Source organism: Suncus etruscus, chromosome 15 (genome assembly GCF_024139225.1).
Source record: "Suncus etruscus isolate mSunEtr1 chromosome 15, mSunEtr1.pri.cur, whole genome shotgun sequence".
Lineage (NCBI taxonomy): Eukaryota > Metazoa > Chordata > Mammalia > Eulipotyphla > Soricidae > Suncus > Suncus etruscus.
Window position 1 is genome coordinate 40,718,619 of NC_064862.1, and position 21,442 is coordinate 40,740,060.

Consider the following 21,442-nt stretch of genomic DNA (forward strand, 5'->3'; position numbering starts at 1 on the left):
GACGGACGGACGTGGGCGTTGTGGGCGGGCACCGGGGACCGAACCCCGTAGCTCCGGGCTAGGACTGTCCCACTGGGGGGTCCCCAGCCCGCGGGGACGCACTCCCATCCGGTCTGTCCCTCTTTGCGGGACTCAAGTCACTTGAGCAGCGCACGCGGCTGGGACACCGTCCCGTCTGCGCCCCGCGGCACTCAGCCTGTCTTCCAGAGCCCCGGGATCTTGGGGGGACCCCCCAGGGCCAAGTTTTCACCCCCACATCGCTGTGGGTCGCCTCGCCGCGAGAGGGTTGCTCCTTTGTCCCGCGCTTCTGGGGATGGGGATCGGTCCCGGCGCGTGTTGGGGTGCAGGCTCGGGTGCATAGGCGCTCCTGGGTCCTGGGACCCCCGATGGGTGGCATGCTCCATCGGAGGACATTCTTCTGCATGTGTGTGTGTGTGTGTGTGTGTGTGTGTGTGTGTGTGTGTGATATTTCTCCTGCACCCCCTGGTGTGTGATGTGGATTTGGCACTGTTTTTTCTACTGGGGACATTCGTCTGCATGCAACCCCTGTGTGTGTGTGTGTGTGTGTGTGTGTGTGTGTGTGTGTGTGTGTGTGTGATGTGGATTTGGCACTGTTTTTTCTACTGGGGACATTCGTCTGCATGCAACCCCTGTGTGTGTGTGTGTGTGTGTGTGTGTGTGTGTGTGTGTGTGTGTGTGTGTGTGTGTGTGTGTGTGTGTGTGTGTGTGAGATATATTTCTCCTGCACCCCCTGGTGTGTGTGATGTGTTTTTGGCAAAGTTTTTTTTTTCTACTCTGTAGTGGAGCAATTCTCAGTCCAGAGTTCAGAGCTGGGAAAGCAGAACGGCCCCGGCGGCGATCCAATTTCCTGTCGTGGAACATTGTCACCACCACGGGCTGGGGGTAGGAGGGCATCGGGGAACGAGGCCAGGCGACCTTTAGCTCTCTGCAGCCCTCTCCCGACTCGCCGGGCCGGAATCTGTCACTTGGAAGTGGCGTGGCGAACCGCCTTCCCGGCGGCGCACCATGTGGATTTCATATAAAGCCCGGGTGCATTCCAGAAGTGGGGGGGACGACACGAGCAGCGACTGCAGGCCGGCCTCCCCGGGAAATGGCTGTGCTTGTCGCCGCCCGGCCCTTGCACGCTGGCCCTGGATAACTTTCTAGCAGAGCCTGAAATTGCCACGAATATTGCCACGAATAACCGGTCCTTAAAGTCTGAATCCACTTGGAGGGAGCATCGTCCTTGGTACTTGGCCATCTTTGACCTGTTGGGCATTTTGGGAAGCCTGTATCATCCCTTATTTAAAAAACAGCTACGTAACTAAAAAACTCTTCCTCGCCCAACCGAAGTAGCATAGCTTTTTAACTTTCTGTTCGTTTTACATCATTAGAAATCTGTATAGAATTATATATATATATAATATCTGTATAGATATATATCTGTATATATGTATAGATTATCTTTAGGCTCACCGAAAAAAGTCCAATTCTGTTTTTCACCAAACCATTGGTCCCCATTTTGTCCCATTGACCTGCCTGCTTCCATTCTGATAACCACTTATTTAAGCTTTAAGGTCTCTGAAATGGATACCGTTAAATACAGGGGGGAAAAGTCTACAGGGTTTCAAGAAAATCAACTTGGTTCATCAAATCATTAAAACAAAATTATGGGAGCAGGAGTGATAGTACAGTGGGTAGGGCAGATTCCTTGCATGTGGCCACCCTAGGTTAAATCCTCAGCACCCATTTGGTCCCCTGAGCCCAGCAGGAGTGATCCCTGAGCACAGAACCAAGAAGAACCCTGAAACAGAGTGAATGTGACCTCAAACAGCCCCCCCCCATTATAGAATAATGTATTCGTTTATTTTCTAGTTCTGAATTTTGGGAGGGGGCTCCATTTGAAAGTGCTCAGGTTTTGGGCCGGAGAGATAGCATGGAGGTAAGGCATTTGCCTTTCATGCAGAAGGTCATCGGTTTGAATCCCGGCGTCTCATATGGTCCCCCATGCCTGCCAGGAGTAATTTCTGAGCATGGAGCCAGGAGTAACCCCTGAGCACTGCCAGGTGTGACCCAAAACACACACACACACACACACACACACACACACAAAGAAAAAAAGAAAGTGCTCAGGTTTTACTACTGGCTCTACACTCAGTGATCACGTGATCCTGTGATCACGTGATCCTCGAAAGGTTCAGGAGTAGGGGTTGCTGGAGATCCAACTCGGGCAGTGTAGTGCAAGGCAAACTCTACCCACTGTGCTATCTCTTCGGCCCATGACTTAATTTTTGAATAGGGACCGCATCAAGCATTTTTGGGATTGGGAGTGAATCAACTGCCAAGAATGAACTAGCAATGCACTTTGGGGGACTGTGGTGCTAGAGGAGGGAGGTAGGTGTCTGGTGGTGTGAATCAATAGAGAGCCTCCTTCCATAGAAATGTGCTCTACCATTTACAGCCAGGGGTCTCAATGGCCCTCCGTACAACATTTTGTGGCCCTGCCTAGAGGAATTTTTTGTTTTGTTTTGTTTTGTTTTAGTTGTTTGGGTCACATCCCCCAATGTTCAAGGCTTACTACTGACTTTGCACTCAAGGATCACCCTGACTTTGCCTCCTGTGGCCCCCAGGTAAATTGAGTTTGAGACCCTTGACTGGGAGTAGCAATGGTGAATCCAATCACTTTCATTTAAAGCAGTTTAAAAAGTTATAATGTGGGCTGGAGAGATAGTGCAGGGGTAGGGCGTTTGCTTTGCACACAGCCAATCCAGGATGGATGGTGGTTCTAATCCCAGCATTCCATGTGGTCTCCTGTGCCTGCATTGAGCCACATTCTGAGCGCAGAGCCAGGAGTAACTCCTGAGCGATGTCGGGTATGACCCCCCCCCAAAAATTGTAGTGTGAAAGGAATAAATAGAACATGCCCAATCATAGAAGCTGGTTGATGAGTGTGTGGTATTCATTGTATTCATTTTTGTGATGCTTGAAAATATTTCTTAGTAGCAGTCAAATCTAAAAAGATTTATTTTTGTTTTGGGGTTAACACCGTGAGCACTCAGGGGTTACTCTGCACTCAGAAATTGCTCCTGGCAGGCCCAGAGGACCATATGGGATGCCCAGAATCAAATTGGGGTCCATCCAGGGTTGGATGTGTGCAAGACAAATGCCCTACTGCTGTGCTATTGCTCTGGCCCAAATCTAAAACGATTTTTAAAATATTGCTGGAGAGATTGTCCAGTGGGGCATGTACCTTGCATGTGGCCTACCCAGGTTCAACTCAGGTGTGGTCACCTGAGCCCTGGCAGTAATGACCCCTGAGCCCAGAGTCAGGAGGAAGCCCTGGCTGCTGCCCAAAGTAAAATAAAAATTATGCTGACTCCTGGGTAAAAGACATTTGAAGGAGACACCTAGTATTATACTGTGAGGTCATCAGGTGTTGGGGATAGGATCCAATTCAGGATCCTACTACTGAATACTACAGAATTCCTTGTTCTGGTAGAGGACATTTTGGGTACAGAGAAGAAAGATGAGAAGAATTTCGAGGGGGGAATCCTGTTCTAGGGTCCATATGAGAGACACAGATGGTCGACAAAGGCTGTGTGTTCCAGATGACTTTGGTGTTTGGCACAAGGAGATTTGCACATGTGAGACATGAACAGACTTGTTCAGCAGGACATGGGATAAGTCCCATGTTACAGAGAAGAAAACTGACATGCAAAGCCAAAGGATTTTATTTTATTGAAACCATTGTGATTTACAAAGTCCTTCACAGTTGGGTTTTTGTTTGTTTGTTTGTTTTTTGTTTGTTTTTCGGACCACACTCATTTGGTGCTCAGGGGTTACTCCTGGCTCTATGCTCAGAAATCGCCCCTGGCAGGCACAGGGGACCATATGGGATGCCGGGATTTGAATCACCATCCTTCTGCATGAAAGGCAAACACCTTACCTCCATGCTATCTCTCCGGTCCCACGTTAAAGGAACTTTTAAAAGTTCATTCAGCCAGTGATGGTCAGAGTTTGACCTTGAAACTGGATCTTCTGGCTGCTGATTCTGTAGTTTTAGTTAGATCAAGTACTTTTCCTCCTTCAGTTTTTCATTTAATAGTATTTCAAGAGGTCTTGTGCAGATTGTGGATTAGGTGTGTAGAAGTGGAATCATGAATGACATCACGCACAGGGTCCCTGTTCTCTTAAGCCAGTGCTTCCCAATTATTTTCTGTCATGCCCCCCTAGGAAGAAGAAAACATTTTTGTGCTCCCCTCCGCACGACTGTAAATAGTATCTTTATTAAAAAAACTTAAACCTGCAAAACAAAAATATATAAAATAATTTGAGCTGATTTTTTAATCAGAGGTGATGTCTGGATTCATGGTTACAATGAGCACATTTTGCAATGCATAGCTTTTCGAAGCGGAGTTTGAAGCAGGACACAGCAACTCTCAGCTCCAGAGACATACAGAGACATACATAAACACGGGGCTTAGCTTGTTATGACAGTATTTGCTGAGGTCAAACGTACCCTCCTTTACGGAGCCTCGAGCCCCCCCTGAGGGGCACACCCCACTATTTGAGAACCATTGTCTTAAGCTCATGACTATGTACCAGTCACCTTTTCTTTCACCACATACTGTGTGTTGTGTCATTCCTCACACTGCATGTCACTACTCACAGAATATCATTAGTCATCAATGCCTGACATCCTCACTATATTTAGCCACTCATAGAACATAGAGCAGTTCTCTACCCCCCACTGTATGAGAACACTCATACATAACTCCACTCACCTTGGATGGCATGACTTACCCCGAGTGACACTACTTACATTGAATGTCACCACTTGCCACTGCATGTTACTATTCACCACTACACGACACCACTCACACTGTGTGTTGCTTCTCACTATTGTATGGCACTATTCATCACTGACTGATGTCACTTACTGAATGACTTCTCTCACCTGCCTTGTCACCATTTACCATTTCATGTTACTATTCAACACTACCTCATTTGTGGGGAAAGTTCTTAGTCGTCAATGAGCAAGTGTCTTGGTTTTGGGCCACATCTGGTGGTGCTCAGGGGTTACTCCTGGTTCTGGTCACAGAAATGACCCCTGACAAATTTGGGTGACCATTTGAGATGCTGGGGATCAAACTTGGATGGGCCGTATTCAAGGCAAATGCCTGACCCAGTGCCCGACCCGTTGCTCTATTACTCCAGCCCCAATGGACAGGTGTTTTTTTAAAACTACTTAGCCTTCAGGTGATTAAAAATTGAAAAAAAAAAAAGCAAAAACAAAAACAAGTAACCATCAGTGTTTTCAAATACACTCAAAAAGGGGAAAATAGTTTCACAATAGTTTCAGGAATGCCTGGAGATACTTTCCTTACAAGTAACAACATTTTCCATATATATATATTTTGGTTTTTGTGCCACACCCGGTGATGCTCAGGGGTTACTCCTGGCTGGCTGCTCAGAAGTAGCTCCTGGCAGGCACTGGGGACCATATGGGATACCGGGATTCGAACCAACCACCTTAGGTCCTGGATCGGCTGCTTGCAAGGCAAACACCGCTGTGCTATCTCTCTGGGCCCGAACGTAAGTTTTTTTTTTTTTTGGGGGGGGGGCACGCCTGGCGGTGCTCAGGGGTTACTCCTGGCTGTCTGCTCAGAAATAGCTCCTGGCAGGCATGGGGGCGGGGGAGGAGACCATATGGGACACCGGGATTCGAACCAACCACCTTTGGTCCTGGATCGGCTGCTTGCAAGGCAAACGCCACTGTGCTATCTCTCCAGGCCCTTTTTTCCATATTTGTTTCAACATCCCTATGATAATATATCCAAAATAAATTACAGTCTTTATGACATGATTTCATTTAGATGACCTGTTTTAGTACACATTTTAAAAACCAAAGAGCATTTCCCTACTGAACCAGCATACTGTGGTCACACACACACACACACATACACACACACACACACACACAGTCAGTGGTAATTTGCTGTGATCAATCTATGCCTGGTTCATATTAAAATTCCCTTATAGCAAAACTTACTCAGACCAAGATCCAAAGAATTGACCATTACATTGATCACACCTCCTTGGTTTCTTTTTATTCGGAATGCTACCCTCCACTCTTAGATACATGGACTTATTTCAAAGTCATGAACTGATTTTTTGTTATGTAGGTTATCTTGTTACTCTAGCTCCATTTTCCGGAAACTGGCAACTTTGAAGATATTCCAGTTAAAAATAATTTCTTTACATAGGTATGTAAAATTTTGTTTTCTAGTTAGTTTTGGAAATAGTAATACAAAGCCAATGGTTAATGAAATTTGATAAAACAATGAAAAGTGAAGTTTTCTTCTGATCCTGGCCTCCGTCTATAGTTCTTTCTCCAGAACAATCAGGACTCTGGCTTCCTTAGCTTCTTGCTGAGAAAGCTGAGAGAGTCTTCAGTATATATGAATAAGCATGTATATAATTGATTTCCCTTCTTTTATACTTGTTTTTGACTTTTTTTTTTTTTGGCCTTTGACCACACCCAGTGGTGGTTAGGGGTTTCTCTGGGCTTTGTACTCAGAAATTACTTCCTGTAGGTTCAGGGGACCACATAGGATGTGAAGGATCAAACCCAGGTCAACCATGTGTAAGGCAAATGCTATTGCTCCAACCCCTATTCTTGACGTTTGTTTGTTTTTGAGTCACACTTGGCATTACTCAAGGATTACTCCTGGCTCTGTGCTTGGCTCTGTGCTCGGAAATCGCTCGTGGCAGGCACGGGGGACCATCTGGGATTCCGAGATTCAAACCACTGTCTGTCCTGTATCAGCTGCATGCAAGGCAAATGCCCTACCACTGCTATTTCTTTTGCCCCTGTTCTTGACTTTTTTTTTTTTTTTTTTTTTTTTTTTGGTTTTTTTGGGCCACACCCGGTAACGCTCAGGGGTTACTCCTGGCTATGCGCTCAGAAGTTGCTCCTGGCTTGGGGGACCATATGGGACGCCGGGGGATCGAACCGCGGTCCGTCTCCTAGGCTAGCGCAGGTAAGGCAGGCACCTTACCTCCAGCGCCACCGCCCGGCCCCTGTTCTTGACTTTTTAAATAACAACTTTATTGAAATAAAGTTGACATACCATGAAACTCACCCCTTTAAAGTGTGCCGTTCAGTGCTTTTTAATATTTACAAAAGCTATGCAACCACCCCCACTATCTAAGGCGGGGATATTTTGAAATCCCTTTAAACAAAACCCCATTTCCATGAACACTTATTCCCCCCCCCCCCACCTCTGCTCCTGCAAATCTCTACCTGGCAATACTTTCTTTCTCTACGGATTCTCCTAAATGAAATCAGATAAAATGTGACCTTTTGTGCTGGTTTCTTTCATTTAGAATACCATGTTCATGGTCTCTCCATGTTGTAGTGAGTTTTAGTACTTTATTCTTTCATAGCTGAATGATATTCCTTTTTTTGTTTGTTCACTAGTTAATGACCATTCAGGTTGTTTCTCAGGTTGGTTTTGGCTGTTAGGAGTAAAGCAACTGTGAAAGTGCCCTGCAAATTTCTTGTGACTTCAGCTTCAATTTTCATAGAAAGTCACACCTAAGAGTGGAATTTCTGCATGTGCTACCAGTGTGTTAAACATTTTGAGAAACTATTAAACTGTCTTTCATTTTACATTTCTATCAGCAGTGAAGGAGGAACCCAATTTTTCTGCATCCTTGCCAACATGTCTATGACCACATTTTTTTTTTTTACCTTGGCCAAACTTGTGTGTGTGAAGTGATTTCTGATTGGTTGTGTTTTTCATTTGTATTTCCCTGATGGCCAATAATGCTGTGTGTCTTTTTTTTTTTTTTTTTTTGGTTTTTGGGCCACACCCTGTGACGCTCAGGGGTTACTTCTGGCTATGCGCTCAGAAGTTGCTCCTGGCTTCTTGGGGGACCATATGGGACGCCGGGGGATCGAACCGCGGTCCGTCCTAGGCTAGCGCAGGCAAGGCAGGCACCTTACCTCCAGCGCCACCGCCCGGCCCCTGCTATGTGTCTTTTATAAGCTTAATAGACATTTGTTGGCTTTCATTGGAGAAAAGCTTATTCTCATGCTCTGCTTGATTTTAAATGTGTTATTTGTATTTTTATTGTGAGCAGATTAACCATTATAAAACAAAGATCATTCATGAATGAAGCTATGCATGTCTTATTATAAAACACTTGGACATGGGGATGTTGGTTGTTACTCTTCTAGAAATTATTCTTGTATTTTCTCCCTGGTAGCAGCAAGCAAGCAAGCTTTTTTGGGGGGTTGTCACACTTGGCGGTGCTCAGGGGTTACTCCTGGCTCTGCACTCAGAAGACGTTCCTGTCAGGCTCAGGGAACCTATGGGATGCCGGGATTCCATCTGGGATCCGCCCTATGTTGACTGGGTGCAAGGCAAATGCCTTACCGCTGTGCTATTGCTTTGGCCCCTTCCACCAATTTTTTAAAAGAAACTAATATGAATTTTATTATTTTGTTCACAAGTATGAAAAAAAACATTTTCTGTTGCCTAATGAAATACAGACTTACAATATTAAGGCAAATTTTCAGTAGTAGGAAAAAGTTGAATGCTGACTATGCATTAATCATTGTTCAACGAAATTATTATTATTATTGCTTTTGGGCCACACCAGTGACGCTCAGGGTTTACTCCTGGCTATGCACTCAGAAATCGCTTCTGGCTTGGGGAACCATATGGGACTTCGGGGGATCGAACCTCGGTCTGTCCTAGGTTAGCGTGTGCAAGGCAAACACCTTACCACTTGCCCCACCGCTCCAGTCTCAAAGAATTATTAATATATATATGAATACACATAATCCTTACATATAATATATGTATTAATACATATTAATATATAATGTAGGTAATAATTAATACATGTAACATATAATATAGTGCATGTAATATAATAATATAGCAATACATATAATCCTCAGGTTACCTTCATGGATATTTTATAAACATGATAAAATACCATTTGATTATAAATCTGAAGTAACAGTTAGTATACTTACGGAATCTATAGCTTGCATAAACATTCTTGATGTTTTTGCAGTTTGCTTTTTATTAGGGAAGAACTAACAACCTTTTTCATATAGCTTTGTGATAGAATTAAATCTACATGGTCTAAGGACACTGATGCTTCCTTGATCCTTATAAACTTTATTTACATCAGTGATATCTTTGGAATACCTGAAAAAATTGACATTGGTCTTTGAATCAACCCAATTAACTATTAATACTGGAACATTTCTCAAGTGTTTACATTTACAGTGATTATTATATCTTTTTTTTTTTTTTTTTTTTGGTTTTTGGGCCACACCCGGTGACGCTCAGGGGTTACTCCTGGCTATGCGCTCAGAAGTCGCTCCTGGCTTGGGGGACCATATGGGACACCGGGGATCGAACCACGGTCCGTCCTAGGCTAGCGCTGGCAAGGCAGGCACCTTACCTCTAGCGCCACCGCCCGGCCCCGATTATTATATCTTTATATATTTTTCTATCTTATTTTATTTATTTTAAATTTTTATTGAGACCAATGTTAATTACAAGTCCTTCACAGTTGTATTTCAGGTATATAGCGATAGTGAATTAGGGCCATTCCCACAGCAAGTGTTGACCTCACTCCTCCATAGTTCCCAGCATGCACCCCATACCTCCACCCTTAGTCCCCTGGACTGCTAATGTAACAGGTCCCTGTTGTATATAACTTGTTATAGTTTGGGTCTTTTGATTCTATTGTCATTGACTTTGGTTTGGGTATTTAGGTTTGACCCTTTTTTCTTTCCATCAATGCTCCTGAGACCTCTTGGCCCCGAGTCCCATCCACTTTTTTTTTCTTGTCTCAATTTGATGGAAGACATAGAGATATGAGACAGAACAAGATGATTCATGTTCTATGGTTCTGTAAAAAAAATGTCGGAAATCCCTATCTAGAATCTCTAAATGTAAATCAAATTAAAAGAAGAACATAGGAAAAGGGAACAGATGTGGCAAGTTTGTTTGCATAAGCACAGTAAACATTGGGGGAAATTGAAAGGAACTTGGCCTGAGAGATACAGGCTGTCTCTACCCTTGATGCTTAATGTCATGAGACCAACTACAGTCTTTGGGCATGTTAGTTGTCAAACCCCAAGGTCTTTCTTTATGGTCCCAGGAAAAGTTCTGCTCAGTTATGGTTATCAAAGTCAGTCTTCTATAATTAGAGATCTTGTCTGAAGGTTTTATTTATTTATTTATTTTGGTTTTGGGGTCACATCCGGGAGCACTCAGGGGTTACTCCTGGCTCTATGCTCAGAAATCACTCCTGGCAGGCTCAGGGGACCATATGGGATGTCGGAATTTGAACCACCATCCTTCTGCATGAAAGGCAAACGCCTTACCTCCATGCTATATCTCTGGTCCCTTGTCTGAAGATTTAGTAAGTTGTTCTTGTGCATTCTGTTGTCATTTTTGTTTATTGACCTTAGGTAGCTTCTATGCTACTTTTACCTCTAATTTGATGTGTTTTGACTGAGGTGTCAGTTCAAGTTGCATGGCTGCATATGTGGTCACACACTTCAGGAATTCTAGGATTGGTGGAGCTGGACCCATGAGTTTACATTACATTGACTGTGGGATGTAGCTATGGTTTTGGGGGCTTTCAAAAGTATGGAGGGTTCCTACCCCGACTGAAAAATTCTGAAATACCCAGAATTTTCAGTTCAAAACTGGCATACTTGGAGCTTTTGTGGGTTAGGTTTCTCTGCAGAGATTAGTGGTGAAGCAGTGAAATTGAACCATTGGTGTGCCAGTGACTGTATGGGGTATAGGTGCAAGCTGTCAGGGCTTTAGCAGGTCTGGGACTTGACCCATGCCCTGTGCTAGGGTTCCCTAGACTTTTCAGCCACAAGACCAGTGTACACATGAATTTTAGTGGCTTGGCTTACATCTCTTTCAAAGATAGTATGAGACTATTAGTTGGCCAGTGAGTTGACATGGCAGTTGCTGTGAATGTGGGTGTGGCTGCTGGGAGAAGCTGCTCACCTCCCCCACTCAACAAAGACCCCAGAGTATGAACACACATGTATGTGCTCTCAAATAAAAAATGAGATCACATTGTTGCTTATTTTATCAGGTTTGATGAGATAATTGGAGTTTTTAAAAAATGTTTTATAAATTATAAAGCATTGAAAATAGCCTAAATAGAATTAATAAGAGCTAAACTCAAAATTAAAACTAGCACAATTCTTTGAGCAGGGACTGTTGAAGATGGAAATAAAATGATCTATTTTACCTTATCTTGTCTTACCATAAAAGGCTAGTTCAAGGGGCTGGAGCTATGGCATAGTGGTAGGGCGTTTGCCTTGCACACGGCTGACCCAGGATGGACCATGGTTCGATCCCTTGGCATCCCATATGGTCCCCTCAAGCTAGGAGCGATTTCATTTGGGGGGGGTCACACCCAGTGGCATGTAGGGGTCACTCCTGGCTCTGCTCTCAGAAATCGCTCCTGGCTGGCTCGGGGGACCATATGGGATGCCGAGATTCGAACCACTGTTCGTCCTCGATTGGCTGCGTGCAAGGCAAAGCCCTACCGCTGTGCTATATCTCCAGCCCCAGGAGCGATTTCTGAGCACATAACCAGGAGTAACCTCTGAGTGTCACCAGGTGTGCCCCCCCCCCAAAAAAAAAGGCTTGTTCAAGAAAAATAGCAGAACCCTTAGACAGGAATCTTTAGGGTCATAAACATACACTTGAAAATTTGAATCTGCAGATGTCAGATGATGAAGCCACAATGAAATTGATTAACCACCTTGGTACCCATACATCTTCAATGAGCTCCCCCCTTTTTTTTGGTGTGGGTATTTTTTTCTTTGGTTTTTGGGCACACCCGGCGGCGCCCAGGGGTTACTCCTGGCTATCTGCTCAGAAATAGCTCCTGGCAGGCACGGAGGACTATATGGGATGCTGGGATTCAAACCAACCATGTTAGGTCCTGGATCGGCTGCTTGCAAGGCAAACACCGCTGTGCTATCTCTCCTGTCCTTATTTCTTTTTTTAACTGGGGTATCAGTTCAAGAAGTTGCATGGCTGCATATGTGGTCACGTACTTCAGGAATTCAGCTCCAGTGGAGCTGGACCCATGAATTTACATGACATTGACTGTGGGATGTGGGTATGGTTTCTGGGGCTCAGGGGACCATATGGGTGCTGGGGCTTGAACGCGGGTCCATCCTGGGTCGACAGTATGCAGGGCAAATGCTCTATCACAGTGCTATTTCTCTGGCCCCTCAATGAGCCCTTTCTGAAAACTGACACCCTTCTTGTCCCATGCAAGCTGCTGTGGAATGGAGGCTGAACTGGATTTTTGCAGTTACAATTGGTTCCAGTTCTCAACTAAGTTGTCTAGACTGAAATTGGTTACCATTCACCTTGATCAGGTCCTAGATTCAGTAACTTCCAGGACATAAAGTCTATTTTTTCTTAGGTACTTAAGGATTCTTTTTGTTGTTGTTGTTTGTTTTTTGTTTGTTTTGTTTTGGGGCCACACTCAGTGTTGCTCAGGGTTCTCCTGGCTCTGCATTCAGAAGTCACTGTTGGAGTTCCATATAGGATGCTGGGGATCTGCCTGGATCAATTGCGTGCAAGGCAAATGCCCTACCTTCTGTGCTATATCGCTTTGGCCCCAGTACTTCAGTTCTTTAACTTTTTCTAGCAGCCCAATCCCTATCTATGAAGCCATCCCATGAGCGTTGCAGTTTGCTCCCAACTCCTTTAAACCAGATGAAACAGAGAGAGCATAGGTCATAAAACTCCAAGGGCTTCCCATCTTGCTTCCATCATTTGCTGACTCTGATATTTAAAAAGACGGATGGTTGTGTTCATTTTCTTTTAAATGCAGTTTTAGTAAAGGGTCTCCAAGGAGTCTCAGTAAGCACTTTGTTGCCTTTCCCACACTTTATACCTAATTATTTTACCTTAAGTTCCTGCTTCTTCCCACACTTGGAGTTTTGCTTTTGCAATTTCATACAATTTTATTGTCTTCTCATCAACTGTTTGTGTTTTTTTTTTAAATGACCCTGTTTGTTTCTCATTTGTGCCTACCTCAAGAATTCTGCCCCACATCTGTTTTAAGAAATGTTTTCCTCACCCGGCTACCCCTGCACCCCCACACAGGCTGCCTTCTCTCTTGGGGGGCTGTTAGGCTTTTGAAGCCTGAAAGGATGGTGGTGGTTACATTTCTTGTGCCTTTGGATAAGAGGAATGTAATGTGCAATTTTACATTATTAAATATCTGCTTTTAGAATCTTTCCTCTGAATCAAGTCATCTCTGGGTTCCTTTAAAATGAAACTTGAGCCAGAGGAAAGGCCTTTTAAGGTGGGGAGCACTCCCTCATTATGACTTAGTGGCTCTCTCCCTCTTCTCCTTAGATGTCTGTTGGGTTGAAACAATCCTGCATAAGTGGCTCCAGCTGTTAGTCACATGGTCTTTGACATTTTTACCCTGGGGTGTTTTGTAATATAATAGACATGTTTGCTTCTTCAAACAAAGGCTGTGTTGGGGGTGTGTATGAATAGATAGACATATTCTCTTAGGGGACCTTAAGCTGTGCTTAACACTGAGCAAAATTTAACTTTGCTAAAGGAACTTCTCTTTCTCCTGCTGTAAGCAAGATTTCACGGTAATATTTCCATACATCACTGTGCTGAAAGTAGCTATATTTTAAATCAAGAAGTGATGTATAGCTTATTCCACTAAGAATCTCAGCTGGACAATATTTGGTTGGTTTGAGTGACCTTAAAGACAAGACATGATATGTGCCCAGGCCTTATGCATCAGCTTATATAGTCTCTACTTCACCCCCAAGGCTACTGGGGGCCTATCCTACCCCCATCAGCATCAATAAAACCTCCTGTCTCCAATATAAAAAATAAAAAGACAAAACATGATATTATTTCTTTTCTTTTTATTTTCTTTTGGTTTTTGGGCCACACCTGGTAGCGCTCAAGGGTTATTCCTGACTCTGCACTCAGAAATCACTCCTTGCAGACTCAGGGGACCATATGGGATACCGGGATTCGAATCACCTTCCTTCTGCATGTAAGGCAAATGCTCTGCCTCCATGCTATCTCTCCGTCCCCATGATATTTTTTCTTTTTCTTTTTTTTTTTTTTTTCAAGCTACCCAGAGTTTAAATAAGATTTCTCAGGAGTCTCTTCAGTCCACAAGGGTTTTGTGGTGTGATTTAGAGCAAAGAATATGCTTGTGCCACTGGCAGGAGGGCATAATTTAGGCTTCCAGCTGCTAACTGCATAGAGTGTAGTACAGGCAGACAATAGTAAGCCCCGCTTGGGAGCAGTAGATGGTTTCATGAAGAGCAAAGGGACTTTGCCAGTGACAAGAGTCATTGTCATTGTTGTGCAGGCAGAGAAGGGCCACAGATTCAGTGTCGAGTTGGTGAAATATCATAGTGCTTGGCAAAATATAAGCGATTTAAAAGTGTTTCCTCCACCCTGTAATACTAGCTCAATCTTCTATTTACCAACATGTGGTCCTCAAATCCATGTAATTTTTTCTAAATTAGCACAAAAGTGATGAACAGAAATTAATACCAGTGACAGCAATTTAATACTCATGTTCAATAATTGATTTTTTTCTAACACAGACCACACTGAGTGTCTCCAGGCTCTGTAGTCCACTGGGATTAATTTTAATCACTGACTACTTTTGTCAGCACCTCCTGTTCATTGACAGAGCCTAGTGTCCCAGTGCTGTAAATACTCTAGAACAGTTAAGCTGAATTGGGGAGGGGGGTGTAGGATGGTTCAAGAGTAGAGGGAGCAGAACTGAGGAAGGGATGAATTCCCACCAGGAACGCAGGCCTGCCTCCTCAAGTGCGGGTGGAGTTGAAAATGCCATCTCCCTTTCTCTGCCTATATTTTGGTATCACATTTATTTTCCACATTAAAAAAACCAACAAACTTTTGGGTTATGAAAAATTTCACACTAATCAGAATATTCTGATGCACTTCCATTAATTATTTTATTTCAGCATGTATTAATTTATGGTTTGTCGCATTTTATTATGCTCCTATCTATTTTTAATATCCCCACAACATAAACTGGATTTTGGGGTGCCTTCTCAGTAGCTCTTGTGAACATGGGGACCAGTGCTGATAGTTGTGCTATAACTGTGGTTTGATGGTACTGAGGTCCACCAAAGCTATATAGAGAAACTTGGGGGACTGTCTTAGGGTACTGGGAACCAAACTCCAAACACTGAGCATGGAAGACATGTGGTTGGTCCAGCCCTTAGAGTCAGGGTTCTGGCTATTTGATTCATTGCAAGTGTTTCAGAATGGCTCTTTAAAAGCATGATTCTTTTTTTATCACTCCTTTCCCTTTGTCGTCATGACAACATACATTTGTTGTGCTGTATAGGAGATGTAGGAGATGTATGCCACTTTGGTGGCACATTCATCCTCAGTAGCATTTTTCTGGGATCATATGCTCATCTTCATGCTTCAGGGCAGTTTCAGGGAGGGCAGTTACTGGACTACTGAGTTATCGTGGGCCTTGGATTCTTCCTTCCTTCCTTCCTTCCTTCCTTCCTTCCTTCCTTCCTTCCTTCCTTCCTTCCTTCCTTCCTTCCTTCCTTCCTTCCTTCCTTCCTTCCTTCCTTCCTTCCTTCCCTCCCTCCCTCCCTCCCTCCCTCCCTCCCTTCCTTCCTTCCTTCTGTCTTTCTTTCATTTTTCTGTCATCCTTCCTTCCTTCTTTCTGTCTTTCTTTCATTTTTGTGTCATACCCAGCAATGTTCAGAGGTTACTCCTTGCTCTGCATTCAGGATTTATTACTGATAGTACTCAGGGAACCATATGAAATGCCTAAGATCAAACCTGGGTTAGCCTATGTATAATTGCTCCATCTCTCATATTTCTTTAAGAAAAAATTTTAAAGCAACATCATCACAACTAAGTTATTTTTTTTAACAACTTCTTAGTATAATTCTAATAAATACACAAATTTAAACTGCAGCTTTTTTGAGGAGGGGTCATGGGGGTACATCCGGTGATTATCAGGTATTATACTTGTCTCTGTGCCTACTGGGATTTAGGGCACCATATATGGTACCAGAGATAGAATCTGTGTCAGTTGGGCCGGAGAGATAGCATGGAGGTAAGGCATTTGCCTTTCATGCAGAAGGTCATCAGTTCGAATCCCGGCGTCCCATATGGTCCCCCGTGCTAGCCAGGAGCAATTTCTGAGCATGGAGCCAGGAGCAATCCCTGAGCACCACCGGGTGTGACCCAAAAACCACCAAAAAAAAAAAAAAAAAAAAGAATCTGTGTCAGTTTAGTGCAAGACAAGCACTGTACCCAATATCCTATCTTTCTGGCCCCAGGACTTCTTAACTTTACAGGTTCCTTTCAACTTCTTTATTCTTTTGTTAAATTACTTGGTTTTATCCTTCTGAATGTTCTATTTTCTGGTTTGTTTGGCTTATGCCCTGATGGTATCATTAGCAGCTTCTTTTGTCCCCTATACTTTCTGTGAACTGGTAGTTAGAGAGGTTTGCTTGATTTCAAGTTATCAACTCATTTAAGAAGTTCTTTTACGAATTGATGTCACACTTAAGTAGCAAAAGCCATAGTAACACATAAAATTGAAGTCTCTCATGAACCTACGTAAATGAGCTCTCTCCCTGTCCCTCAATCTCACCCTGTTTCTTGGAGGAGGTTTAGAAGAGAACTAACATGTGCCAGACAGCATACCAAACTTGCTCATATATGCTGTAGCTACAGGGCACATGTAGTACCAGCCCAAGAGGGACAAATTGCTTTGTGGGGACAGCAGCCAAAAGTAGCAGAAAAGTAGATAAAATTATTGCAAAATATGGTCTGTGTGTGGAAGGAATCCTGGAAGAGGTGGTAATAAAAAGTGAGGATAGGGCCGGAGAGATAGTATGGAGGTAAGGCCTTTCATGCAGAAGGTTGGTGGTTCGAATGCTGGCATCCCATATGGTCCGCTGAGCCTGCCAGGAGCGATTTCTGAGCATAGAGTCAGGAGTAACCCCTGAGTGCTGCCAAGTGTGACCCATCAGCTACAGATGCATAGATCAAGAAGTTGTGATATAGGGCCGGAGAAATAACATGAAGGCAGGGAGTTTGCCTTGCGTACAGAAGGATGGTGGTTTGAGTCCCGGCATCCCATATGGTCCCTCGAGCCTGCCAGGAGCTATTTCTGAGTGTAGAGCCAGGAATAACCCCTGAGTGCTGCCGGGTTTGATCCAAAAACAAACAGAAAAAAAAGTTGTGAAATGCAGTTCTAGGAAAGAACTAAATCATACAGTTTGCCACTATATAAATGGAACTAGAATCAGTCAGGAAAAAATGGGATAAATACAGAATGATCTCTCATAAATGGGACTTAAAAATACACTTAAACAACCAAAGGCCAAAGGCAACAAGAGAACTGATCCATACAACTAAGTTGGTGTGTAAGTGTGAAGAAAGAAGTGTGTTGGGATCTTTGGGAGAGGGAGGCAGGTACACTGGTGATGGGTGTGGTGCTGAAATTATGTGTTTGAGAAACTCTTTTTAATAGTAGTATAAACCACAAGCTCTCAATCAAACTTTTTTTTGGGGGGTGGCGTTGGTTTTTGGATCACACCCGACTGCGTTCAGGGTTAGTCCTGTCTTTTCTGCTGAGAACTCACTCTTGGCAGGTTCTGGGGACCATATGGGATGCTGGGAATTGAACCCAGGTTCATCCCAAGTTGGCTGCGTGCAAGGCAAATGCCCTACTGCTGTGCTATTTCTACAACTCAAACTTTTTATTTTTTTAAAATCAGAGTTCAGGCAGTGAGCATGGGAGCGCACAAAGGAAAGTTGGTACAGTTGTTACAGGGTGATGCCGTACGAGTGTCACATTTGCTGAATCCTGGAGGATACAGTTCTACAGATGCAGGAAGAGGGACAGAAAGTGTTGATGGCAGAATGGCCTCTGCCTGGAAGTTCAGACATGCAGGACATGGTTTGAAGAAAGAAGGAAACAAGCAGACTTTCATATACAGCTGAACAGTGTTTGTATTGATGCTGTTGGTGGCTGTGTGAGCTCCACAAAGAGCCCAAATGTAGTCCCTTTGGAGCTGGTAGCCTTGTGGATACCTTACTTCCCAAGTGTTTTCAAGTCTCTTCCCTTTATGCTCCCTGCCCTTCAACTGAAATACTCAGCAGCATCTTTGAAAATGAAGAAAGGGGGGCTGGAGAGATAGCATGGAGGTAAGGCCTTTGCCTTTCATGCAGGAGGTCATCGGTTCGAATCCCAGCGTCCCATATGGTCCCCTGTGCTTGCCAGGAGCAATTTCTGAGCCTGGAGCCAGGAATAACCCCTGAGCACTGCCGGGTGTGACCCAAAAACCACCAAAAAAAAAAATGAAGAAAGGAACAAGGCCAGTGAGAGAAACTTATCTGGGAGACTGGACCAGAGATGGAAGCAAATCTTGCCTGTCAAATTAACAATATTCATCAGCATGTATAGGAAAAGGGGAATTTACTGAGAAGTTTAAAGTTGTTTAGATGGAATGTCTAGACCTTCTTTATTTGCCATTTATCATGGATGTCATCTTTCTTCATAAGCACAGATAATGGAGTTGAACGCTCAGTAAAGGTGGCCCTAAAACAAGACCCTGAGGGGAAATAGAGATAGTATAGTAGGTAAGGCACTTGCTTTAAATGCCAGCCATCCTAGTTTACATCTTAGTACCACAAATGGTCCCTTGAACACCACCTGAAATTTGCTAGAAATAGGAAAGAGCCAGGAGTCAGCCTCAAGCGTCACAGGGTATGCCCAACATGCCTTCCCCACAAATAAATCCCAGATACTGATGCTAATGATGGCTTTCTGGTTTTCGTCCAAAGCATATGCATGGCTTTATGATATTTGTCTAAAAACTCCATTCCTAAAGTGTTTCTTGTAAAAAGAGAAACATTCCCTTGCTCAGACTAGAAATAAAAGAACACTCCAAGAGTGTTTTCAGAATCAACAAACTGACTTAAATTTTACTGGAAAACTGCCTTTTTAAACGTAGTTGTCCATATGTGGCCTCATGTGGATCACTTCCACATGCAGCTGGTAATGGCCAACTCCTGGTGGCTTGAGAAAGTGAGCTGTCTCCCACGCTCCCACACATGGGTCTGTGTAGGGCTGTCTGCTGGGCCCTGCTGGAGGCGACAGGGCTGCTGGACAAAGATCCTCCCCTGCCTCCCTTCTCTCAATTCCTCTCTGTGGCAGTCAGTGTGCTCCAGGAAACTGTTGCTCAGGCCGGATGATGATAGGAAATTTGTCACCTAAACAGTTAACAACCCATGTTATTTGGCAGAAAGGGAGAGTGTAGCTCAGTTCATGCTGAATTCCCCAAATTCTCATTCCTTCTCACTCGGTGCCCAAATTGGTTTCACCATGTGGAGCTTATCACCCAAGTTCTTGGGATGTTTTTGCAAGGGATAGGTCTTTGGTGCCTCGCCCTCTTTCCTTCCCCACCCACCCCCTCCTCTGGGAATGACATGACGAGACCAAAGGGCATGACTGTGGGAGGAGGAAGGGGAATGAGTGACCTGGAAACCCACAGGCCTTTTAATCAACTCATGAACAGCAGAGGCCCCTTATTGCTTTCATGTTTTCCCACTCAGCAGCTTCTTACAGTGCAAAGTTTATTGTCATGTACACAACAGTTCCCACAGATGAAGGATGTTTTTTAAATGCATTCACTTTTTTATGATTATTGTTACTATTGTTGTATAGTTACAACAGTGTTGAATTTATGGTATCAATATATAAAATTACTTTATCCCACCACCACTAAAATGCCCATGACCCTCTATCACTGACTGTTCCAGTCTATTCTAGTCTGATCTTCTTCCCTCCTACTACTGTTTGGTTATTGTTATTGTATTCCAATGCCAAGAGTTTGTCTTTGTTTAGTTATATGCAGAGCCTTGAAGTGCAAAAGTGCTCAGGGGTGGGTCTCTATGTCAGAGGGTTGTGCACCAACAAGAAAGAAAGAGAGTGGGTCCATGTGTTAGGAATAGCTTGAATTGCAAGAGACCCACGGGCACCCGCCAAGCATGGAGCTCTTTGTCCCTTGTCCCATTTCCAAGGAATATGGATTTCAGCTGGAGAAAACAGTAATAACAAAAATATTTTTGAGGTGCATAGTTTTTAATCACTGTATATTTTAGGAATATGGATTCACACCTTCTTCAGCTGTTAGATTTCACATCATATCTGCCACCAAATTACCCATGATCTATTGGAGCCCCTCTACCCTTGAGCTCCCACCCCACTCCCTTTCTGAGAATTCTTTTTGTCTGTTTTTGTCTAAGAACAGTCATCTCTCTCTCTCACACACTCTCACACTCTCTCTCTGTCTCTCTCTGTCTCTGTCTCTCTGTCTCTGTCTCTCTCTATCTCTGTCTCTCTCTGTCTCTCTGTCTCTGTCTTTGTCTCTGTCTCTGTCTCTGTCTCTGTCTCTGTCTCTCTCTCTCTCTGTCTCTCTCTCTCTCCTGGGGATTGGGGCTACATCCAGTGGTGCCCAGGGCTTACTTCTGGTTCTGTGCTCAGGGTCACTCCTGGCAAATGTGGAGATCATATGGGGTGCCTGGATCAAAGCCAGGGTGGCTACATGAAAGGCAAGTGTTCTACCTGCGCTACTATTTTTCTGGCCCAGGTGCAATATTTTATATACTGTTAGAATTGATTTTAAGGTTGTCCACTGTTTTCAGAGAGCTAACTTTAGAATTGGTCCCCTGGTTAGAAATCTCAGTTCTCTTCTTGATTGACATTTTCCCCACCATAAAAAATGTGGCTAATAATGTTTCCTGTTCTTCTGGGGTTCTTCCAACACTTAGATATTAAGATATCTGGTATTTTATATATATATATATATATATATATATATATATATATATATATATATATATAATGTTGACACATCCATTACTGAAAATAATAATGATAACTTAGTGCACTTAAATATTTTTTGTTTTTTGTTTGTTTGTTTTTGGGCCACACCCAGCAGCTCTCAGGAGTCACTCCTGGCTCTGTGCTCAGAAATCCTGGCAGGCTCAGGGGAACATATGGAATGTTGGGGATTGAACCGGGGTCTGTCCCATGTTGGCCGTTTGCAAAGCAAATGCCCTACTACAGTGCTATCACTTCAACCCTCTAAACAACTTCTTAACCCATGCTTATCGTTTACCTATTGTATTATTTGTTCTTCCCCTTGGCCTTTTGGACTGTGAGTGTCATTTGTGGAGATTGCAAATGACCCATTTTTTGTTCTTCTAGCATAGTCCTGGCAGGTGACAATGATTAGTGTTCTGACTAATTTAACAAAGTCTGAATAATTACTTAGGTCTCA

The 21,442-nt window shown here is 43.7% G+C and overlaps 2 protein-coding genes across 2 annotated transcripts in view; one reads left to right on the top strand and one right to left on the bottom strand.

The window, feature by feature from the left end:
• Window positions 1-21,442, bottom strand: part of LGALS8 (galectin 8) — an 811,943-nt gene that overhangs the window by 428,024 nt on the left and 362,477 nt on the right. The gene's annotated exons all lie outside the window — the stretch shown is intronic.
• NID1 (nidogen 1) overlaps window positions 1-21,442 on the top strand; it is a 101,792-nt gene that overhangs the window by 727 nt on the left and 79,623 nt on the right. The gene's annotated exons all lie outside the window — the stretch shown is intronic.